Genomic DNA, 26,474 nt, shown 5'->3' with positions numbered 1-26,474 from the left:
GCCGTGAACAAAAAAACCGAGCAAGAACGGAAATCATAACTAAGAAATAGAAATTCAAAAACAGAGACCAGAAAATAGAAAAGAAACGAGTGGGAGGGAAAGAAGGAAAACAACCAGAAAGAAAGTAAAGTGAGAATTAGAACGGCAGGAATGCTCCGGTAGATTGATTCCCTCTCTCCTTTATGAAATCCTGCTCTCTGTTAAAACCAAAAGGGGCCTCTATGCATCAACCATTCAGGTCCGTTTCTCTCAGGGTAGTTAATCTCCACGGTAGGATTTTTCTTGAGAGATTAATTGCGTTGAGAAGGAACGTTCTTTCCTCTCTGGTTTTGTTCCTGTGGATCGAATTTTAGTTGATTTCTTCATCTTCTGATTAACCCATACATATTACTATTTGTTTCCTTTCGTTCTGTTCTTTTCTTTTTGTAAAAGTGATTATTATTACTGTGATTGTGTTTGGTGTTCGTTTGGACATTTCCTACTAAGTAGCCAAATATTTTATTATTATTATTATTATTATTATTATGCCTGTCTGCCACAACTTGTCTGAAATAGCTTTGCCTGCCGCAAGCACGCTCCTGGCAAACCAGACTTTGTTTGCACACAAGCCAGACCAACTTGAGTTGCAGCTGGACCGGTCCTAATTCCCTTATCCAGAAAACTTGGGCCTAGTGCAGTAGGAAGTTGTTAGGTTCTAAAGTGTAGGACTTTATGTATTTAGAACTCTAATTTGTATTGTTGGCAAACCATGATCAAAACAATGTGTTTAGAAGTGTTTAAAGCTAGCTCAAAGTTGTATGTCAATGTAAAGTTGGAATCGAGTGTAAAGCAGAAAGCAGTGTGGCTTTTCGGCCTGGCTCGATCGATCGAAACTTAGGCTCGACCGATCGAACGTCGAGCAGATTGCTTTTCTGCAGAATTTTCCAACTTAGCCCTAGTTGTTTTAAAACGTTTTTAGGGTTTCTTATTTGTCCTAAGTATAAAAGGCAAACCCTAGCCACGTTTTAGTGTTGCTCATATTGCGGTTTGTGTAAATCTCTTGTGAGATCTAGAGGAGCTTTCCTTTACACAAACTTAGGGTTTTCAAGAAGGAGATATTCTCTACACCTTAATGCTCAAAACAGTTGCTGCCATTAAAACTTAAAAAATACACAAGCGGGGGTGCTTGTAGCTGGTGGGAATCCAAGAAAGAAGGAGTCCGTGGATTCGGAGCTTGCACGTGGTCGTGTCAGTAAATTCTACTGGTTGGTAGCATTAGGAAGTCGAGCGGGGGTGCTTGTAAGTCCTTTTGTATGAACTTCGATTCTTTCTGATAGTGGATTCAAGTTTACCTTGAGGATAGCTAGGTCAAATTCTCCCCAGGTTTTTGCCGGTTTGGTTTCCTAGGTGATCATATCGTCTGTTATTTATTTTCCGCTGCTTTGCATGATTTGATCTTTATTATTGTGATAACCTAGACTTGTTTAATTGGACTAAGTAACAACTTGGCTAATTAACTAGGTTTAATCAATTGTTTAAGGGGTCTAAAAACTGTCAGAAGTAGCTCAACACTATTAGCACAGCCCACCACTTTACACACACTAACTACGATAGTCTAGCAAATAACAGGTAATTGCTTTACACACACTTCAGATTAAACAAACAAAAAGACCCCACTCTACATAGAATGAGATTCTTTCCATTTCACTTTAAATGGAGAGAATGCATTTCAAAATTAAAATTTTATTTTCTAGATTTAATAACAAACAATATATTAAGTTATTTAAAATTTTAAATAATGTAAATTAGATATTCTTGTAAAAGTTTAATTTTTAATCTAAACCATAAAATGTATTTATTTTAAATGAAGACGACACACCCATTTAAAATATACAGTAAATATTTTTTATATTAACTATACACGTATTATGGCGCCTTTTAATTCTTTTTCATTCCTTAGGTTGACTCGGAGTCGGGGTATGTGAAATGCATGCCATGACAATGCAGGCAGAGCTCTTGTATAAATATATGAGAACTCTAGTGCCATAACCACAAAACTAGCGAGGAGGCCTTCTTCTTTATCTGCTTCTTTATATCATCATCATGGCTCCTTTTCTTTCTATCCCATCAATTCTCACCACCATTAAGTTCTTCCTGTTATTTTCATTTTTTGTGGGGATGGTCTCTGCTCAGTTGTCCTCTACTTTCTATGCAACATCCATGCCTTAATGCCCTTTCCACCATTAAATCAGCTATAGACTCTGCAGTGTCAAGTGAGCCACGCATGGGAGCATCCTTGCTCCGTCTTCACTTTCATGATTGCTTTGTTCAAGTCTGTTAGGTTTTGAGTTTGTAATGTTGGCAAACCATGACAAAACATGACAAAAACTAAGTCTTATTAGTTTAGAATGGTCTACATTGAAGCCCAAGACAAAAAACTCAAGTTTGGGATAAAAACAAATGAGTTACAAGCTGGTTGGTTCGATTGATACTCGATTGATGCTAGGGATTTTCAATTGATCGAAAATCGCATATCAGCAAAATCAACAAAACGTAAAAAGGCCATAACTTATTCGTTTGAAGCCCAAATCGCGAGCCGTTTTTTCCAGTATTTAAAGGACATTATAAGCTAACCCTAGGTGGGGTTTTGAGAGTTTTTTAGAGAGATTAGAGTGCATCTTGTGCCTCTTTTGTAGATCTAGGGTTTTGTATCCAAAAGCTCTCTTATGTCTTCTACCGATGTTATTCCTTGTCGAATCTCAAGATCTGGTATTGTAGAAGTTGCTGCCTTCTCTTGTCATCAAAGGTGTTGATGATCTAAACCTTCAAGGGTGGTCTTGGAGTCACAAATAGGAGAGTTTGTGTTGCTAAACCTTTGAGTGGAATCTCAAAGTCACAAACGTGGGTGTTTGTATTTTGCAAAGGCCAAAGAAAGAAAGAGTCCGTGGATTCGGAGCTTGCACGTGGTCGTGTCAGTAAGTTCTACTGGTTGGTAGCAATAAGAAGTCGAGCGTGAGGGCTTGTAAGTCTTATTGTATGAACTTCGATTCTTTCTAGTGGATTTGATTTTTACCTTGAGGATAGTTAGGTTAAATCCTTCCCAGGGTTTTTACCGGTTTGGTTTTCCTGGGTGATCATATCATTGTCTTATTTATTTTCCGCTGCTTTGCATGATATGATTGTTTGATTGTGATAACCTAGATTTGGAATTTGGACTAAGTAACAACTTGGCTAATTACCTAGGTTAATTCAATTGTGTTTTAAGGGGTCTAAAAACTAACAAAGTCCTCTCTCTCTCTCTCTCTCTCGTGAATTCTTTGTTTTAAGAACTCACCGACATCTTTAAGTTATATGTTTGACTTCTCAAGGTTTTAAAAGTATTCATGATTTTTTTTTTTTTTTTCTCGCATTACCTCATATCAAGATTTTCTCTTATTACTTTGTTTTTGGTCCTGTTTTCCCTTGCTCCTTCTTGCCTAGAGTTATTGATGCTATGAGGAAGGATGATTGCTCTTAATTGCATTCTGTTTCATATAACAATGTTAGAACCATAATTTTTTTTTCCATGATATATTAAGATGATAAACTATGATTGGAGAAACATCACTTTATATGGATTTATTAGTAATACTATTTTTATCCACTAATTACAACAAATCATATAACTCAGTTGTTAAAAATTTATATATATATATATATATTATTTGATAGAGACAACTTTAAAAATTATATATATATATATATATATATATATATATTATTTGATAGAGACAACTTTGGAAAAAAAGCCATGGGGCCAAATGTCGCTAAAGATTCCTGCAAAATAATTGTAAAATTTGCAATTAATGGCTTCTTTATACATAATAATCTAATTGTACGTCAAGACACTGATGGCTAACATAGGCTAGCTAACCTCTTAATAAAAGAGATTGTAGCAGTCCCGGGTTCAAGTTCGCCACTTTTGGCTAGGCTACTTGCTTAGTTTTATATTTCACATTCTATTTATGGACATATTAATATTGTATTATAAGCCATATAAAGTCATTTAGTCCTTCGTATGTTGAGGCATGTAACCATATATATATATATATATATATATATTTATATGAAAGTTCAATTAGTGTATAAAACACTATAAACGTTTAAACCCCCAATTTACAAATTACCAATTCAAGCTTAATATTAAACAATTAATATGCAGAATATGAACATAATCTTAATATAGAATTGATAAACAATCTAAACCAAATAAAATCACATCTACAGTAGAAATTAAATGGAAAAGATTAAGGAGAGAGAGATGCAAACACAAGGACAACACTTGATGTGTTATTGAAGAGGAAACCGAAGCCCTTGGCGTAAAACCTCTCCGCTGCCCTCTAAGCAGTAAACAATTCACTAAAGAATGTAGTTTGGATACATGAACAGCAGAAGACCCTCCAAGCCTAATCTACCCAATGTACCTAAGCCCTCCAAGCTCCAACTCCAATGAGGTTACGTTGAACCTATTTCTTCTTTAGCTTATTGGATTCCGCTACTTGACCATAGCATCAACCAATATGAAATTGGTCATTTCTTAACTACTTCCCAAACACCAAATGGCCTTCTCACAGATATGGGTATGGTGAGAAAAAGTTTTGGTAATGTACCTCTCAAGGATTTGACAATGGAGAGGAAGAGAGTAGAGGAATTTGAAGAGTCTCTATGTGAAGATTGTGGATGAATCAATCTTGTTTTTCTCTAAAGTTTTTCTCTGAAAATTTTCTCTAGAAGCTCTATGAATATCGTGGGTATAAGGGTATATATATAGTAGGGTGAGAAGGAATGTGAAAAGTCAATTTTTCCCAAATAGGGTGGTCTGGCGACTTAACCTCGCGACTGGGCTGAGTCGCGAGTTCAAGCCGCAAGCTAACAGCCTAGCCAGCCTGGGACTTTTGTCTTGTAGTGCAACAGCTGGCATGACTCTTCAGCTCCCTTGCATACTCCACACGTGTGCCAACTTTGGCGGCTTGCCAGTCACGAGTCACCCGCGAGTCTCTGCATCCTTGCACAATCTTGAGCATTTCTTCACACTCTCTCACTCACTACCTTTACATGATTCCCACCTAAATACAGGGTTACTAATTGCTAAAATACAAGCAAATTTGGCATGGGATAAAGCCAACAAGATGGTTGATAAAATTCAACCTTATAATCTCCCCTTTTGGCTATTTTGTGACAAAACCCTAAAACAGACTCTAGATTTAAAATGTGAGTTGGGAACAGTTGAACGAAACTCACTCACACCTAACTCTAGAATCTGATAAGCTCTTTGTTAGGAGTTTTAATTAGGAGAATTGTTAAATGTAATGACCATTGCTATTTTAATTGGTTAAGTGCTTGGCTGTCTACTAAGGTACCTAATTAGCTAAAATAGCAAAGGTAAGTATGTAGGAACTACAATAAGACTATAGGGATGCTTGTACCCGAATCAGGTGTAAGGGTTAGTGGAGTTAGTTGTGACAGCTAGGACAGCTGGGGTGTGAGTTAGTTACACAGCTGTAAGCACAGCTATGTCCAGTTATTTACCAAAGGGAGTTGGGGTATAAGGATGAGAGGCATGTAACCATGAGGGGTATCAATTCAGTAAAGCTCAGTATTCTTTTTTTGTTATTCTATTCTTCTTCCCATTCTTGCATTCATCCTAGGAGGCTTAGCTAACCTCGAATTTAGCTACTATCACCTCATCAATTCAACCCTTAACAATTGGTATCAGAGCCGAGATTCTGTGACTAATGGCTGAGACACGATCAACAGCTGCCATGGCAGCCACTAATGAAGCTATTTCTTCTCTTCAAGCTACTTCTGATCATCATGGCAAAAGAATCCAGGAAATTCAAAAGATTTAGGAGATTCATACTAGAACAATGAATGAGATGAACCAACATCTTATTTCAATTCTTCAGAAGTTGAACACGGATGACAATAGATCACAGGAACCTTCATCTACAATTCCTAATTCTTCAACAATGACCTTTGGCAAACCTGTTAGGCTTGATTTTCCTCGCTTCTCAGGTGATGATCCTGCTAGCTGGGTATACAAAGCTAATCAGTATTTTGCCTATTACCAAACTCCAGCTATGGAGAAACTTTTGGTGGCTTCCTTTCACATGGACCAAGAAGCTCTGGTGTGGTTCCAGGACGCAGAGGATGCTGGAATTTTCTATAACTGGGAGGGTATGGTACAAGCCTTATATGTCAGATTTGGATCAACACCATATGATGATCCAATGGAGGCCCTTACCAGGTTGAAACAGACCTCAACAGTAGCTGTTTACAAAGCTGAATTTGAGGCCTTTTCAAATCGAATCAAAGGCTTATCATCAACACACAAGATGAGTTGCTTCTTAAGTGGTTTGAGAGATGAAATCCGTTGCCTGTGAGAATGCTGAATCCACCATCATTGAATGCAGCCTTTGGTTTGGCTAAGATTCAAGAGGAGTATTGGAGCAGTTGCAAAAGGAGTTCTAGAATCCAACAAGAAACGGGTAAGCCATCTATCTTGGGTCCTCCTAGAGTCAACACGTTTTTAGAAGCCAAGTCTAGAATTCCAATTAAAAGAATCTCTCCGGCTCAAATGGAAGATAGGAAAAAGAAGGGATTATGTTATAATTGTGATGATAAATGGAGTCCTGGTCATAAATGTAAAAGTGTTAAGATATTTCTGCTTGAGGGAATTGATTTGGGAATTGATCCATAGTCTGGTGTCAAGATCACTGAGTTTGAAGAAGACCTGGGGAGTTCAATGGCTGAAAAAGAAGACACTAATGCCAATTCTGAGGAGGTTGAGATAACCTTATATGCTTTAATTGGTAACCCCACGCTTGGTACTATGAGGATTAGGGGTAAAATCAATGGAGTAAGTTTGGTAGTGTTGCTTGACACAGGCAGCACCCATAACTTCATTGATGCAGCCTTAGCCCCTGGACTGAAATTAGCAGTTGACCAATCACAGACACTGGAGGTCAAGGTAGCCAATGGTGCCTTGATCAGGACTAAGGGATTTTGTGATCAAGTACCAGTTTGCTTGCAGGGAAGGGAGTTTTCTATTCAATTCCATGTGTTACCACTTGGAGGATGTGATGTGGTGCTAGGAACACAGTGGCTAACTACATTGGGCGATATTCAATGGAATTTCCAATTCTTAACTATGGAATTCTATCATCAAGGGCACAACATCAAGCTGTAAGGATTGAAGCAAACTGATTCACATCTTATTGATGGTGACCAATTAGGCTGCATTACCTGTGGCAGTAACTGATCTACTGCAAGATTTTTCTCATGTTTTTGATACTCCAGTAGGCCTGCCTCCTCTCAGGGGTCATGAACATCATATTACCCTTAAAGATGGAGTTCAACCAGTCTGCCAGAGGCCATACAGGTACCCTTTTTATCAAAAGAATGAGATAGAAAAAATAGTTAAGGAATTGTTGTCTGCTGGATCTATAAGGAATAGTTGCAGTCCCTTTTCATCTCCTGTTTTGTTGGTGAGGAAGGCAGATGGCTCTTGGCGTATGTGCATTGATTATAGGCAGCTTAACTTGAATACCATTAAGGATAAATTTCCAATACCTGTTATTGATGAATTGCTTGATGAGCTGAATGGTGCTTGCATATTTTCTAAACTTGACTTAAGGTCAGGATATCATCAGATTAGGATGAGTGAGGAAGACATTCCTAAAACAGCCTTTAGGACTCATGAGGGGCATTATGAATTTCTGGTTATGCCCTTTGGACTCACTAATGCTCCTTCAACATTCCAGTCCCTAATGAATCAAGTGTTTAGACCCTACCTTAGAAGGTTTGTTCTTGTGTTTTTTGATGACATTCTGGTGTATAGCAATTAGCAAGTCCCTGGTTGAACATGTTTCTCATCTCAAAACTGTATTGGAGGTGTTAACTAAGGAGAAGTTATTTGCAAAGAAATCCAAGTGTGTCTTTGCTTGTGAAGAGGTGGAGTACTTCGGCCACTTGATTTCTGGTGAGGGAGTAAGGGCAGATCCTAAGAAAACAATGGCAATGCAACAATGGCCTACTCCAAAGGATGTTAAGGCCTTGAGGGGATTCCTAGGTCTCACAGGGTATTACAGGAAATTTGTGAAAGGGTATGGGCAGATTGCAGCACCACTGACAGCCCTTTTGAGAAAAGATTCTTTTGCTTGGACTGAAGAAGCTGAGATGGCATTCTAGAATCTCAAGTCTGCTATGTCCAATCCACCTGTCTTAGCTCTTCCAAACTTTGATAAACTATTTGTGGTGGAGTGTGATGCTTCAGGTGTTGGGTTGGGAGCTGTGTTAATGCAGGAAGGGAGAGCTATAGCATTTCACAACCAGGCTCTTAAAGGCAGGAGTTTAGCTTTATCAACTTATGAAAAGGAACTGCTAGCCTTGGTCACTGCTGTGTAAAGGTGGAGGCCATACCTGGTTGGAAACTCTTTTCTGGTAAGGACAGACCAGCAGAGCCTCAAGTATATTTTGGAACAGAAAATTGGTATACCAGCCCAACAAAAGTGGATCACCAAGCTGCTAGGGTATGCCTTTATTGTGGAATATAAGAAGGGCAAAGAAAATGTAGTAGCTGATGCTTTGTCCAGACAGGTCCCTAGTGATGAAGTCTCATCTCAAAATGGGGTTTTGTGTATGATTTCTTTCCCTACTCCTGACTGGTTAGCTTAACTTAAATCCAGTTATGCTACTGATTCCCATGTTATGAGTATTTTGGAAGCTTTTCAAACAGGGAAGGAGGGTCCTAAGGGATTTAGTATGCACAATGGGCTGCTGTTGTACAAAGGCAGGATGTATGTGGGGTCATGTGAAGCCTTAAAAACAGCTATTCTGCAGCAGGTACATGATGGACCATGGGGGGGACATTCTGGGGTCCTTAAAACTTTGCACAGGGTTCAAAGGGACTTCTATTGACCCGGATTGAAGTCAGATGTGAGGAAATATGTTAGGGAGTGTGACACTTGTCAAAGACTCAAGCATGAAACATGTCATCCAGCAGGCCTACTACAGCCCTTGCCTATCCCAGAGAGACCTTGGGTGGCTGTGAGCATGGATTTTGTTGAAGGCTTGCCAAAATCTCAAATGAAGGAAGTGGTGATGGTAGTGGTGGACAGGTTCACAAAGTTTGTTCACTTCATAGCCTTGTCACATCCCTACACTGCTTCTAAAGTGGCAAACTTGTATCTGCAACATGTGTTTAAATTGCATGGGATGCCTACTTCAATTGTGAGTGACAGGGACCCTGTTTTCACTTCTCACTTTTGGCAAGAACTGATGAAACTTCAGGGCATTCAATTGGCAATGTCCTCAGCATATCATCCCTAGACAGATGGCCAAACAGAGGTTGTGAACAAGAGTCTTGAACACTATTTGAGAGCTTTTGCAGCTGACAGACCAGCCACTTGGGTGGAGTGGTTGCCACTTGTTGAGTATTGGTTTAATACCAACTTCCACACCTCACTCAAGCTCACTCCTTTTGAAGCAGTGTATGGCTATCCTCCTCCACGATTGATGGACTACATTGCTGGTACAACAAAGATTGAAGGAGTGGATGCTCATTTGAGGACTAGACAACAATTGACCTCTTTACTAAGGTAGAATTTGGTTGCAGCACTAGACAGAATGAAACTATATTCTGACAGGCATAGGACTGAGAGAAGCTTCTCTGTGGGGGATTGGGTGTTCCTAAGACTCCAACCTTACAAACAAAAGTCCCTTAAGCACCATCAGTTGAAGAAATTAGCTCCTAAGTTCTATGGACCATTCCAGATTTTGCAGAAGGTTGGAGAGGTGTCATATAAATTGGATTTACCTCCAAATTCTAAAATTCATCCCACCTTCCATGTATCTTGCTTGAAAGCTAAGTTGGGTCAACATGTGGTCTCAATTCCCACTCTACCACCTACTAATATGGAAGGGGCAGTCATCACAGAGCCTGTAGCTGTGCTTCAGGAAAGGTCACACCAGCTTCGAAATAGGACCATCACTTAAGTCCTAGTTCAGTGGCAAGGAGAAGGTATTGATGATGCTACTTGGGAGAATTTATATGTGATGCAGCAGAGGTTCCCTCACCTTGTGGGCAAGGTCTTTTAAAGAGGGAGGTATTTGTTAGGAGTTTTAATTAGGAGAATTGTTAAATGTAATGACCATTGCTATTTTAATTGGTTAAGTGCTTGGCTGTCTGCTAAGGTACCTAATTAGCTAAAATAGCAAAGGTAAGTATGTAGGAACTACAATAAGACTATAGGGATGCTTGTACCCGAATCAGGTGTAAGAGTTAGTGGAGTTAGTTGTGACAGCTAGGACAGCTGGGGTGTGAGTTAGTTACATAGTTGTAAGCACAGCTATGTGCAGTTATTTACCAAAGGGAGTTGGGGTATAAGGATGAGAGGCATATAACCATGAGGGGTATCAATTCAGTAAAGCTCAGTATTCTTTTTTTGTTATTCTATTCTTCTTCCCATTCTTGCATTCATCCTAGGAGGCTTAGCTAACCTCAAATTTAGCTACTATCACCTCATCAATTCAACCCTTAACACTCTTGAAACATATGAACAAAAATCTCTTGAAACATAACAACACAGTATCATCATTGTATGCAGAAAAACTTGTAATTGCAAATGAGACAAACACAATGCGATCAAGCAAAATGGAATGAGAAAAAAAAAATCATGGCTTAACCAAACAGGCAATCATTATAAAATAGTGACCACAATATTCATTCACACTTGGAATGAACATCCGGACACACAAGCCAATAAGCTCAATGCAAATCACTTGTATGCCCAACATTCAACCAATGCACAATACATAAAGTATAGGCATTTAGGAACAAAATCCTACAAGGGCACAAGAGTGAGAATACTTAAAGAAAATGTATAACATTTAGCTAGAAGTATTAGACAACAAAACAAAAAGGCTGTATAAGCAAGGTACAAACCATAAAAGCCTACAAAGGTTCAGTTTGGATAGCACGTCTACGTTCACGTTTTCAACTTTGCGCCTTTTCAGAATTTTTTTTTTTTCAAAGCCGGTTTTGTTGACTTTTCAACTGTGAACAGTGCACTTGTGCACTGTTCATGGACCTACAAACTCCACTTTTATCAACTTTTTTATTAAAAATGGGTCCCACAGCACTATTCACACATTTAAAAATTATTTTGTTACAGTGTTTTCAGTTTTCAGTTTCAGCAAAATAAATTCTATCCAAACAGACCCAAAACATGGAAACAAATCCTAAAAGCTTACAAAAGCAACATAGGCACAAAATCACAAAATACTGAATATAAACTAAAAATGCTTAAAGTTTCTCTCCTTCAAAATGATGAGAAGCTGTGATGCACTTGGAACATATATACTTGTAACCTAAAACACTTGCACAAAACACATTAGACCTTCAAGGTAAAGCAAGTAATAAAAGGATAAGTATAATGTAACAAGTAAATTGTGATCATGTAAACATGATGTGAAATATGTGAGCAACTTGATCATACACCAAAACAGTCATATAGAAATGACTACAATGATCACATAGCAAAACAATTGATCATCCGAACATGCATTCAATGAAGCACAATAGCATAGGGATATATGCATGTCCAAAACACAAACACAATGAAATACAAGAAAACAAACATAAAAAGAAACAAACAAAACAAAGTTTTCTTATTAACTCAATGTCTTCTCCCTCTTGGTATATGCATCTCCCCTATGGAATATCTCTCCCCCTATAAATGTGCATGAGAAATAGAATTTCTTCCCTTAAGGATGTGCACAAGAGTCATATAGAAATGACAAAAACACTCCGGTATACTCTCCCCCTTTTTGTCAGGAATAGACAAAGGGTCAAGGAGAAAAGAGGGCAAGAGATCAAGGAACCAACAATGCTAATGATGCATGAGGGGTGCAAGATGAATGAGAAAATGAAGCTCAATCCCAAGACAAAACAAAGTGCTACAAAGCATAAGGTAAACATGACATGCAAGGATGAAGAAACAAGGTATAGACCAATGCATGACAAGGGTAGCAAAGGTGTGTGCAAGAGGTGACTATGTGCAATACATGACCAATGCATGAAAAATGCACATGTGGGGCAACGTGTGTTAAATATACAAACAAAGAACCAAACATGTTCTTAATGAGGAAATATGAGAAACCCCAAAGTTTAGTACTCATTGGAGTCCAAACAAGCGAGAAAATGCCTAAGTGGCATTTTATCAAACACCTAGTATGCACACTATGAACAACAATGTCAAACAATGCATGAACATTATGAAATCCATCCTTAATACATGTTTTTTCTGCCGCAAGGGGCCAACATCCAATGAAAATCAACAAAAGAAACCAATCTCATGAACAAATTTGACAAAAATTAAGTTTTCCCAACCCTTATGATGAAAATCCCAACCAAGAGTACAAAACTTTCCAAAACATAATCTAAGGATCCAAAATAATGAAAAGAGTTTAAAATTACCTTAAAGATGTTAAGGAATGAAAAACCATTAAAATTGATTGGGTTTTGATGTAAAAATATTGAAAGAGGGGTTTAAAAGAGGATGAGAAAGGTTTAAAATAGGTTTCCCACGAAAAAGCTCTTTAAAAAGCTAATTCTGGGCATTTCGCTACTGGCGAGTTATGAGCTGAGTCGCGAAACCCTTCTGTGTGAACTCATAGTTTGAACTATTGACTTGCAAGTCGCCAAAACGAGTAACCAAAACTCGCAGCTTGCTCGCAACTCGCACAAGTAGCCAGAATGAGTAGCCAAAAATTCTGACACTTATTTTTCAAAACAGAATATGTTTAAACAATGAAAAACAAAGTAAGCACTAAACATGAACACAAAGAGTGATAGAAATCACTTCCAAAAACATATAAAATGATCAAAAATATTTTTGGATAGATCTATATATAGTTGAGTACACACATATTACATTTAGACAAATACAATTGAACAAATGAATAAGGCATTCATTGAACATTAGGCATGTGTGTTGTGTGTGTATCAAATGTGGAATAGTCCTTAGTCTAGAATGGAGTTTCAATGATCAATTCAATCAAGTCATACACAACTAGTACTAAATAAAGTGGTCTATCTCAATTATAGAAATGAACATATATGACCTCCCACAAGAAAATGATTACATATCTTTGAAGCTTTTCATTTGGTTTCTTTACAATTCATAACATTTGATCATTTTGAATCAATACATCTCATTTTGAGATTAATGTTTGAAATTTTTAATATTTCAAATTGATGAACAAGCCTTTGGCTTTTGGGCATCATACATTTTTAATATAAGTCGCTTTCCTTTTTTCCTAGTCAAATACTAGTATGTGCGACGGCTTTTGTAGCTCATTATCTATTTTCATTTTAAGATTTACATTTGTTGAACTCTTTAAGCAAAAACAATAAAAAGTGTGGGAAGATATATAGGCACAAGTCTATGCAAGTATCAAAACCATCAACACTATTGACCAATCATTCATGACAAGCTTGAAGATCGATTTACAATAATCACACATAGATTTCAAGATTTTTCCCACAAAGAAATAAGTGCATAAAGAACAAGCTAAGCTCGTAAATGCATAAAACCATTCGTACGAAGGTACAAGGCAAAACTCACATGTGATATGTGCTTAATCATATATGATCAAACTTTTTGAATTTTTCATTTTTTATGTGATTTTGGATTTTTTACTCACACAAAACTAAAACAAAAAATAAGATCAAATGCAAAAGCAATCAAAACAATGCATATAAAAAGATGCATGATGCACAAATGCATGACAATGAAGCATCTAATGCATGAAGGGTCCTACAAAGATTGAAAGAATTAGATCAAGGACTAAAAGGGCAAAAGCTCAACCATAGGAACCCTTCCTCATCCAAACACAACAATTGTTTGGAATGAGTGTCTCATGAGAAGTGAGACGAAGGTTGGAAGAATGAGAACCGGAGATGCACATAGTCAAGGAGTTAAGAGCATTAAATACTTTCTTTAACAACATTTTCACTCAAATCCGGTTTACTATTTTTAGCATAACTTCCAAGAAGCTCAAGTTTTTCTTTTCTTTTAATTCTTTTAAGAGCATGAAACTTAGAGCAATGAGGTCTTAGATGACCAAAAGTATCACAATGGTGGCAAACAATGTGTTTAGGTCTACTAGGCTTTTTGGGAAGGGATCTAGTAACATGGTTTTGTTCTCTCTTCAACTTATGACATTGAGGTCTTATATGACCAATCACACCACAATGGTGGCAAATTGAAACAAACTTAGATCCATTCAAAGTTTTAGGTTGAGACCTAAATAGAGACTTTAACTTAACAGCCTTTCTCTCCACCTTTTGATTTCTCTTATGTGGAGGAATGTACACTGATTTGTCATTTGAGGTAGAACACACACAAGGCACAAAATCGAGTACTACAACATGATTGCAACAAATATTAACATCCTTTTTAGCAATAGGTTCAGCAATCAAACACTTGGCATGCATCTTAAGAGATTCATTTTTACATTTTAACTCATCAACAAGCTTGTTAGACAAAACAAGTTTAGCATCCAAGTCCATATTCAAACATTCAAACTCTTTTAGCTTTTCAAGAGAATTTTCAGCAAGTTTCTAATATTTTTCAACCAATTTTGTTAGATTCATTGAGCTTAGCAATTAAATCATCATTTTCATAAAATAACTTGCTCAAATCCTTATTAAACTTCTTAGCATTTTTCTTCAAGAGTTTGATGTTAGGAATATCAACAACATCCAAAGATTCATGTAACATAGCATCACAATTATGAGGATTATCACTCATAGAGGCATTTTCACAAACATGTGGCATGTTACATTCATCATCAACCAAATCATACAAAGAGGCATACAAAGCACTATCCATGGCAAAGAAACACAAAGGGTCAAGGATCACACTTAGGTATTTAAACCACAACAAGTGTACTCACTTTGATACCAATTGAAAGTTCAATTAGTGTATAAAACACTATGAATGTTTAGACCCCCAATTTACAAATTACCAATTCAAGCTTAATACAAACAATTAATGTGCAGAATATGAATATAGAATTGATAAACAATCTAAACCAAATAAAATCACATCCACAGCAGAAATTAAATAGAAAAAATTAAGGGAAGAGAGATGCAAATACAAGGACAACACTCGATGTGTTATCAAAGAGGAAACTGAAACTCTCGACGTAAAACCTCTCCGCCGCCCTCCAAGCAGTAAACAATCCACTAAAGAATGTAGTTGGGATACATGAACAGCAGAAGCCCCTCCAAGCCTAATCTACCCAATGTACCTAAGCCCTCCAAGCTCCCACTCCAACGAGGTTACGCCGAACCTATTTCTTTTTTAGCTTACCGAATTCCGCTACTTGATCATAGCATCAATCAATATGAAATTGGTCATTTCTTAACTGCTTCCCAATCACCAAATGACCTTCTCACAGATATGGGTATGGTGAGAAAAAGTTTTGGTAATGTACCTCTCAAGGATTTGATAATGGAGAGGAAGATAGTAGAGGAATTTGAAAAGTCTTTATGTGAAGATTGTGGATGAATCAATCTTGTTTTTCTCTAGGGTTTCTCTCTCAAAATTCTCTTTGGAAGCTCTCTGAATATCGTGGGTATAAGGTTATATATATAGTAGGGTGAGAATGAATGTGAAAAGTCAGTTTTTCCTAAACAGGGTGGTTTGGCGACTGGACCTCGCAACTGGGCTCTGTCGCGAGTTCAAGCTGCGAGCTAACGGCCTGGCCAACCTGAGACTTTTGTCCTGTAGTGCAACAGTTGGCATGACTCTTCAGCTCTCCTGCATGCTCCACATGTGTGTCAACTTTGGCGGCTTGCCAGTCGCGAGTCACCCGCGAGTCTCTGCATCCTTGCACAATCTTGAGCATTTCTTCATACTCTCTCACTCACTACCTTACATGATTCCCACCTAAATACAAGGTTACTAATTGCTAAAATACAAGCAAATTTGGTACAGAATAAAACCAATAAGATGGTTGATAAAATTCAACCTTACAATATATATACATGGGTGCATTTCTAGGAAAGATTGATACTGTAGAATATAGTTGCTGTAAAATTTTATTGCATAAAACTTATAAACTATTGTCTTAACTTTTAAATACAATATATATAGATATATATATATTATTGTATGATTTAAAATAACACCAATCATTTTCATGGTTAAATCATATATATTGTAAACCTTTTATAATAAAAATTGATAATAACTTTAATATTTTCCTTTGTAATGAGACACACAATAGGATTCTTTTAACATAACATAAATAAATAAATAACGAATTTGAATAACATTATGTAACAGGGGTGTGACGCATCGGTCCTCTTAGACGACACTTCAACTTTCATCGGAGAGAAAACAGCTTTTCCCAACAATAATTCACTAAGGGGATTTGATGTAGTAGACACTATCAAATCTCAATTGGAAAATATTTGCCCTGGTGTTGTGTCTTGTGCTGACATTTTGGCTGTTGCTGCGAGAGATTCCGTTGTTGCAGTAAGAAAAAGTCACAACTTCACATTATTTATGAATTTTAATTTGAACCATAATATTATAGGGACATCAACATCTTGTTGTTTTGCTGTCATTTTCATCATATTATTTGTTTCATTCAGCTGGGTGGGACTAATTGGACGGTTCAATTGGGTAGAAGAGACTCTACCACCGCAAGTTTAACTGCTGCTAAATCCGACATCCTTATTTCAACATTGAATCTTAGTGGCCTTCTCACCTTCTCAAACAAAGTTTTCACTGCCAAAGAATTGGTGGCCCTATCAGGTATTGGTTTAATTTTTTTAAGTCCTCAAATCTTTTATGCCTTTAGAAAGGGCTCCTTAATTTTTTGATAATAGCAAAATGGGTAGAGAGGGTGACTTAAGTTGGTGTCTTTCACCAGGACGTGACCATAATGACATTCTATCCACTGGGCCCAAGTGCTCCTTGTAAATTAACCAAACATTATTTTTATAATTTGTTTAGGATCTCACACAATAGGCCAAGCAAGGTGCACAGTTTTCCGAACCAGGATTTAAAATGAAGCCAACATAGATTCTTCATTTACAACTTCATTGAAATCGAACTGTCCAAGCACTGGTGGTGACAACAATCTTGCCCCTCTAGACTTGACTAGTCCAACATCTTTTGACAATGCTTACTTCAAGAATTTGATAAGCAACAAGGGTCTCTTACACTCAGACCAAGAACTCTTTAATGGGGGTTCCACAGATTCCCAAGTTAACGCTTACAGCTCCAACTCCGCAAGCTTTCTAACAGACTTTGCAAATGCAATGGTGAAGATGGGGAACCTTAGCCCACTCACAGGCACAAGTGGCCAAATTAGGAAAAATTGTAGAAAAACCAAGTTAAGTCAATGGAGTGTGCCTTTTTGAGGATTCATTTCATTGTTGTTGCTATTGCTAGTAAACAAAATTTTTCATAGTCATTGATGTGACAAATTATAGTTGACGTATAATAAAAATTGTGAAATTTTTTGAATATTTATTATTGTTATATCAAATATATGGGCATTTGTCCAACTCAAAATGCGTCCCTAGTTTTGTTATATTGAAAATGGGAAAGTGATATATATATATATATATATATTACAACAAAAATATAAGAAAAATAAGAGAATTCAACAAATAATAAGTAGCTAAATAATATTTAAAATAAACAACAATTGAGACTGCAAAGAAACTCAATTAAGAGAAAGCAAGCAAAGTTTAACCTTAGCAACAATCCAATGGAAAAAATTGGCATTTGCCATTTTTAAAAAAACAATCCAGCATTTTGCCCTCTTTCACAAACTAATTAGGGAAATGCCCTTCTTTTGAAACTCGATTTTCTCAAAATCGAGTTAAGCCCTATAGTGGGGTTTTTAAGGAGCCTATAGTGACGTTTTAAGGACCTATAGTAGCGTTCTGTAACTCGATCTCTATGAAATCGAGTTATAGATAAAAAAAAGAAAAAAATTTGTATGTAACTCGACTTTATGGAGATTGAGTTAAAAAACGCCACTATAAGGCTCCTTAAAACGTCATTATAGGCTCCTTAAAACGCTACTATAAGGCTCTAGAATTTTTTTTTTTTTTTAGTTTTTTTATAACTCGATTTTGAGAAAATCAAGTTTCAAAAGAGGGGCATTTCCCTCATTAGTTTGGAAAAGGGGGCAAAATGCTAGATTTTTTTTTTGAAAGGGGCATTTGCCCATTTTCTCCACAATCCAATGGTAAGTCCATTAATTCAACTGATGTATGTAAATTTAAGATGCATTAAGTCCAAAACCCTCCAATAATTTGACAAATTGATCCAATTTGCTCAGATAAGTGTTAAGGGGTAACTACAATTCCAAATAATGAACCAAATGACCAAGTGACTACTATGGCAAGTTGGCAACATACTCTTTTAGACCCCTTTTTTTTCCTACTTTATTAGGGGAAGTGAGGAAGCCATTGGAAATATATTCGGTTTATGGGCAACTTGAAACTCCAAAAAATACATAGACAAAATTTAACGGGTTTATCTTGGGGGAGGCCGAGAGACTCTATCAACTGTGACTCTCCTATCCTCTAGTTAAGCTTCGAAGGCCCAATTTTTTGGGCAAGCTAGGATAGTGGCTCAGGGTGACAATCAGGCCCAATTTGTCGTCGATTGTCATCATGACTGCGGAATGCCTCAAAGTGATTTTTATTTTTTATTTTTTATTTTTTATTTTTTATTTTTTTTTAATTTTTATGGAAGAAAAATATGTAAAGAGGAGCGACTTGAATTGGTGTCTTCCGCCTAGACTTGATCATAGTCCTCGTAGTGTTTTTGTAGCCAAGGTTTTCATGTGTTTCATTCAATGTTGTCCTAATTATCCTTTCCCAAAACATCATCATTCATCAAATTCTAGCCTGTGTGTTTGTGTGTGTGTGTGGGTGGTGGCTTTGCAAAGAAGCCAACCAAGCCTGAAAATCATACAAAGTGTTCAAGCAGACATTTTACATTTTAGATTCTCAATTTAAGCGTCTTCTCCAGCAAGGATTCGTGTTGCAAGACAATTACGAGCTAAAATTGTAAATCAAATTAGTGATTGGGGAAGCTAAATCAGCGTGCATTCCACGTACGTAACTTTGTTTAGTTAGGCCCATAGTTAAACTAAGTCCATATTGAGTTACTCTATCATTATCAATTTTTTAAGGCTACCACCCATATATAGCTAATAGCAGTGTCAATTAATTAATGGACACATGGACAGACCTAAGATTTGAAGTCGAGGGGAGCAAATATAATTTTCTTAAGAGGGACAAATATAATTTTTCGTGGACTTATTTTCAAAAATCTTAAATATATACCTACTATTTAATATTTTAAAAAAATTTGGGGGGGGGGGGGGGTGTGGGGACACAGCCCCCCTCAGCCTCAACATGGTTTCGTCCCTGAATGGACAAAGTTTCTCTCTAACCCTTTGAACTTCCACTAAAAAATTAAAATGACTATAGACCTTATGGTTATGCTGATACGTTTATGGCAATAGACCTCATGGTTGTCGGTCCATTTCCGTATAGGAATATAGTTAGCCCTTACCTAAACAAAGTGGGCCTAATCCTCTAGAAAGGGATTTTCCTAAAAATATAATAATATATTGTGAGATCAAGTAATGAGCATCGCTCAGGTCAATTATCTATACATGTGCCAAATTAGGATCTTTTCTATTATCCCACCACCATCATCTCATTTATATTAGCTGTTTCAAATTCCTAACGATGTACCTGATGGCAATCTCTCTAGCTCTCTTAGGATAAGTCAAACTTTGCATGTATCTTTTTCATATGCAAGTTAAATAGCGGTGATTAGACAGATATTAAATTTTTTTTTTTTTTTTTTTTTTTTTTGAGAAACAAGACTTCAAGTTTTTATTAAGCAGACAAGGCTGGTAAATCAGCCTGTACATATTGGAGAATATCTGGTGGCACATCTTCCATCCAGACATTTAAACTTTGGCTCAAAATTGCCATCCTAGCCAAACTATGAGCTACAATGTTTCCTTGACGACTAACATGAGCGAAGGTAATGCTTGTAAAAGAGAGAGCTAAATCCTGTGCGTCCCGAATCAAGAGTCCATGAAGGGATAGGGAGGGACTTGGATTTAAAAGGTCTTTACAGATGGTTTCTGAATCACCCTCTATAATGGCTCGAGTGATGCCTAATTCCTACGCAAATTCCACTGCCCTTCGCGCTGCCATTGCTTCAACTTGGGCTACTGTTGTTGGCAATGGTATTTGCTGTGACAGGGACGCCATAACTTCACCTGCTGAGTTGCAAATTACTACACCGATACCTGCTCTGTCCTGCTCTTGAAAAATTGCGCCGTTGTAGTTCACCTTGAGGTTGTCTTCCGTTGGAGGTTTCCATTTCGTATGCTTTCTGTGTTGCTGCTTTGGAAGGCTTGGATGAAGGAGTTGAAACTCAGTTCTGCGTTCCTTAGAATTTTTCAAAATCTGGTTCAGTGGACATGCTGCCTGACCGACCCGTAGCTGGTTTCTTCCATTCCATATCGCCCAACTCGTGAATGCCAATAGCGTGGCATCCTTGTCTTCCTCCAAGGCACGAACAAAGATCTCTTTAGCTGTCTGTCCCTACATATCCAAGAGCCACTGCCAATCCGGTTCTGAAGCCCAAACTACCTGCACATCAGAACAAAAAAATAAAGCATGTGAGCTGTCTTCGTTGTGCCTCTTGCACATGTCGCATACTCCATCAGGTATGATTCTCCGTCTGCTCAAGTTGGCTTTGGTTGGAAGAGCTTCTCTGCAAGTGCGCCACACAAAGTGCTTCACTTTGTTGGGAACCTCCATTTTCCATAGCTTTTTCCACCAGCCCAAAGACTGAGATGAGGAGAGACTTGAGAGTGGTTGTGGACTGTTGCTCTCGAAGAGATATCTATATCCAGACTTAACTGAATATTGGCCCGTGGGAGTGAACGGCCATATTAGTTTGTCCGGTTGGGAAGTTGAACTTAACGGGATGCTTTTGATCGCCTCTGCCTCAGCCAAGTTAAAACAGTGATCAATCACTTCACTCCTCCACCTACGAGTTGATTGGTTTATTAAAACCTCCACTACAGAATTTTGTTGCCCAAAAATCGTTGGGGAAATAACCTTTGGCTGGTTTTTTGTTGGCAGCCAATTGTCGCCCCAAATTTTGATTTGTTTTCCATCTCCCACTCTCCATAAACCACCTTTTAGCACACATTTCTTCCAATAAGAATGCTTCTCCATGCATATGAGGCGGAGGTTGATTCCTTAGCATCCAATATAGATCCTGTTTGGAAAAAACCTTGCCTTAAACACCCTAAAGAACAAGGACTTATCATCATGGAGTAGCCGCCATGAAAGTTTCGCCAACATTGCTTCATTATACATGGTGAGGTCTTTAAACCCCAATCCTCCTTGATCTTTATGATTGCACAACCCTTCCCATCTCACCCAATGTATTTTCCTCCGGTCTCCTCGTTGACCCCACCAAAACTTCCGAACAAGGGTTTCAATCTCATGGCATAGGGTGATCGGTAATTTGAAACAACTCATTGCATACGTCGGGATTGCTTGAATAACTGACTTGATTAGTACTTCTCTTCCTGCTTATGATAATAACTTTCATTCCCATCCTTGTAGTCACTTCCACACTTTTTTGTTTTAATTGGTCAAAGCTGGCTCTCTTGTTTCTTCCCACCAAGGCCGGTAGACCCAGGTACGCCTCGTAGTTTTTCAACTCCGAAACACCAAGTTCTTCCATAATCTCAGATTGTATCTCCAAAGGGGTGGACTTGCTGAAAAACAAAGCTGTTTTCTCCTTATTTAATTTTTGGCCAGAGACTCTCTCATAAGTAGAGAGTATTTCAAGTACGTTTTGACACTCAAGTCTGGTAGCCCTGCAAAAAAGAAGGCTATCATCTGCAAAGAGTAAGTGAGTTAACTTAGGACCGTTTCGACAAATTGAGACACCCTTGATGTCCCCATTATTGGCTGCAGCCTGAATGAGCCTGTGAAGACCCTCTGTGCACAATAGAAAAAGATATGGGGAAAGGGGGTCTCCTTGACGAATACCTCTAGTGGGAGTAATATGTCCATGTGGTTCACCATTCACAAGCAAAGAATAAGTCACCGACGTAATGCATTCCATAATAAGGGCTACCCATCTGTCATTGAAACCCATCTTCAACATGACATCTTTCAAAAAAGACCATTCCACCCGGTCATACACTTTACTCATGTCTAACTTAAGAGCCATGTAACCTATATTTCCAGAGTTATGGTTTTTCATGTAATGTAAAGTCTCAAAAGCAACCAAGATGTTATTTGTAATCAGTCTACCCTTCAGGAAGGCACTCTGATGCTCAGAAATAATAAGAGGTAAAACTCTTTTTAATCTATTAGCTAAGACTTTCGAAAAAATCTTATAAAGCACATTACAGAGACTTATTGGTCGGAATTCAGTTACTCTTTTCGGATTTTTAACTTTAGGAATCAAGGTAACAAAAGTGTGGTTAAGGGGTGAAGGTAGAGAGCCTGAGTTTAAGAAATTTAGGATAGTGTCAGTGATATCACCCTTAACCAAATCCCAATAATTTTGGAAGAACAAAGGGGGCATACCGTCAGGTCCTGGGGCCTTTAGGGGCGCCATTTGTTTTAGAGCATTTTCAACCTCCCAAGCTTGGAAATTTTCAGTCAAGGTGGAGTTCATGTCCTCTGTCACCAACTGAGGAATGGAGCTAAGAGCATTAGGCATGCTTTCCGGATTGGCTGAGGTGAATAACTCCTGATAGTATTCTCCAAAAACAGATGCAATTTGATCCGCCTGATTACACCATTGTTCTGACCGGTCCCTGATCCCTGCAATAGTGTAATGCCTCTTTCGAATGGTCGCCCGGCAGTGAAAAAACCGGGTATTCCTATCTCCATCTTTCAAATATAAAGTCCTGGACCTTTGTTGCCACATGCGCTCTTCCTTGTCCATTAGGGAATTTATTTCTTTTTGAATGGCAAGCAAACGAGTTGCATTGCCTCCTTGTAGAGCCAGTCTCTCATATCGAGCTTTTTCCTTTCTTTTTTGGGCCAATTCTTTACGGACAGAACCGAAGTGCTTTTGACTCCAGTTTGTAAGTTCTTTACCACATGAGTCAATCTTTTTCAACACCCGTGTATTCTCGGCCCACCAAAGTTAGATAGCCACACACCCTCAACTACCTCCCCACAGCCTTTGTCCGCAAGCCACATCTCCTCAAATTTAAACAATTTTTTCCCCCGCTGGAAATCCAGATCAGCTATTACAATCCACAGAAATTTATGATCAGATGTTGTACTGTCAATGTGGTGTACCTTAGTGCCAGGAAAAGGTGAACCATTCTTGGGATGCAACGGCTCTGTCAAGTCTCTCCCACAAAGAAAAACCATTCTGCCAGTGTTTACTCCATGTAAAAGGAAAACCGGTGAAGCCAAGGTCCATGAATCCGCATTCGTCCAGTGTTTCTCTGAATTGCTGCATCTGATTGGATGGTCTTAGCCTACCACCCGCCTTTTTCGTTTGCTTAGTTATCTTGTTGAAATCCCCAGCACACAGCCAAGGAAGAGAACTTTGACGATGAAGATGACGGAGAAGGTCCCAGGATTCAAACCTCCTTTGCGTTTCGGGTTCACCGTAGAAGCCCGTAAATCTCCAAGGCTTGTCTGAATTTTTGTTGATTATGGCATTGATATGATTCAGTGAAGATGTCTCAACCTCTACTTCAATTCTGTCTCTCCAAAACAGCGTTAAACCTCCGCCCTTATTTATTCTTTCTACAAAAAACTTCTGATCAAACCGAATGCGATCTTTTACGTAATTTAGCCTAGCTTCGTCCGCCCATGTTTCGGCCAGGAACACGAGTAAGAGAGCTTTTTCTTGCACTAAATCCACAAGCTCTTGCACTGCACGGTGGTTCCCAAGCCCCTGGCAGTTCAAAATTATGCAACTCATTGCGACTGGCGGGACTGGAAACCAGTCACCGCCAATACAGGGTAATTCACTTTATCACTATTTGAAACCACCAGCTTTTTACTTAGTAACTCATAGTGATCAACGATCATGTCAACTGGGCGCTTGCAGCCAATGCAGTCATCTGGTGTGGCATGGGAGCTGATTGAGAGACGTGCCAGGCGCTTCCATGTCGGATATGGAGGTTTTTCTGCAGCAACAGTTAAGTTAGCCATATTAGAAATATTTTTTAGAGGTGAAGAATGAACCTTAAGTGAGTCACGTGGCTCTTTTAAAAACTCACGTGGGCTGTCATGTGCTGCAACAGGGGTGAAAATGTTCCCGGCAAAAGAGTTTATATCTGATAAAGGGGAAGATTCATTATAGCCAATCTCCTTATCAATTTCCCTGATTTGTTGGGAGAAAAATCTCCATTAATCTCTCTATCCCTGATACTGTGCTCCATTTCCTTATTTAAAACCGTGGACTCTGCTGCATTATTAACATTGAATCTCGTATCTTCAGCTTCAAAATTTGGAATTTCCTTATCTGATTGATCCTCAGCAGTCGGTGTGGCAACTGGTATTGGTTTCTGGCACTCCGCCCTCCACCGCCGCGTCGAGAGATTTTCCTCTCGCCCCTCATAGAATCCCGACACTCGAGTTACTCTGTTATGCGATGCAGCACTAGGTACAGCCCGAAGCCATGAACCAAATTGTTGAGACTCAAGTTGCAGGGACCCCTTACTTTGGATCCATAAGTCACAATCCTTGTCGCTATGGTCGAAACATCCACACCAGTAGCAAATGTTTGGCAGACGCTCGTATTTGAAGTTCACCCATGTCTTACCACCCTCCTCTAGTTTTATAACCCGACCTCTACACAGTGGTTGGTAAACGTCAAGGGTAACTCTAACCCTCATGAAACTGCCCCCCCCCCCCCCCCCCCCTCCGAATTCTCCTCTGAATGGTGGACCATACCGATTGACTCACAAATGTCCTCAGCCACTGATTTGCTTCTGTACCGGATGGGAATATTATGAACTTGCACCCAAAAAACTGTTTTATCGAAACTGAGCTCTTCAATAGGGGAGTTTCTGTCATATCTCTGCAGAACCACTAGAGATTTATCAAAACTCCATGGTTCATTAGCCAAAATTCTATCAACATCTTCCTGATTATCAAAGATGAAGAGGAGTTTATGGTCCCCTTCTCTTTGAATTTTAAAGCCCCTCTCCGCTCGCCAGAGTGGCTTGAAAGTCCTAGCTATGGCTTCCGTATTTAACGCTCGCCGTGTGAGAAAGAAAGCCGCTATAATATGTTCCTGTGATTGACGGTCTTTTTTAATGCAAAGATCATTGCCTTCCCTTTCCGAAAGGGAAAGGCAATTCCAATGTTTTGTAAGATCGTCCATTGTACTAAAAAAAATAGACTCGTGGAAAAAGAACACGAGAGAATAGAGAAAGACAGAGGGAAAAAGTAATGGAGAAGAACAACAACCAGAAGAAAAACCGTGGAAGGATACTGTTTCCCAAACCCCAGAAAAAGAAGAACCACTAGCCCTACACGTAACGTTGTTACTGAAGGAAGAAAAGCCTTACAAGAAGGGACAAACAATTCTACTGCCTAGGAGAGGAGGAAAACCCTACTTTCCTAGTTACAGAGAAACCTCGCTTTTTCATGAATGGTTAATATATAGTTAATTCTTTCTAAAGCTACATGTTTGCCTTTCGACTGTCAAAATTTTTTTTTTCTTCTTTTTATTGATTGCACGGAACTCTTATTGATTGATTCATAACAAAAAATCATATCTTTTTCTCATGGACAAAGAAAAAAAAAATCATCTCCATTTTTATTTAATATTAGCATATGTAGCAAATTAGGGATAGAATAAATTATAGAATTAGATATATAATTTGGTTTTTGATGATTTATGGATTCCTTGTTTTTTGCATGAAATAACTCACTTAGCACAATTAAAAAAAAAAGAAAAAAAAGATAGAATATGTGATGCAAAATTAACCTACAAAGTTAACACAACATTTAATATATATACTATTAAAAATTAAGACTAATGAATGTATATTACAAGGAGCTAAACAAATCCTCAATTGGTAACAACCATTTTTACGTAAGATGGTCCCCTATTAAAATTTTACTTAGAAAAGACTATGAATGTATATTATAGGAAGCTAAACAAATCCTCAGTTTGGAACAACCATTTTTAGCTAGGATGGTCCCCTGCAATGCATTTAAGATTTACGAAAAGGAAATTTGGATGGTACCGAACTAGCAGTAGGTCATTAACCGTACCCTTAATACATTTCCAAGTCTTAGAGTTCGTTTAGTTAGGCATTTTATGAGCCTTAAAGCACATTTTGAAAATTCAAAATTTCGTTTCGCAATA

General features: G+C 38.1%; 1 pseudogene; it reads left to right on the top strand.

Annotated features, from left to right (window-relative positions):
* The first annotated feature begins 2,082 nt into the window (after nt 1–2,082).
* On the top strand, nt 2,083–17,461 carry LOC115951931 (annotated as a pseudogene).
* Nucleotides 17,462–26,474: the final 9,013 nt, after the last annotated feature.

Source organism: Quercus lobata, chromosome 7 (assembly GCF_001633185.2).
Source record: "Quercus lobata isolate SW786 chromosome 7, ValleyOak3.0 Primary Assembly, whole genome shotgun sequence".
Taxonomy (NCBI): Eukaryota; Viridiplantae; Streptophyta; class Magnoliopsida; order Fagales; family Fagaceae; genus Quercus; species Quercus lobata.
Note: the sequence above shows the minus strand (reverse complement) of the source record. Positions and strands in the feature narration are given on the sequence as shown.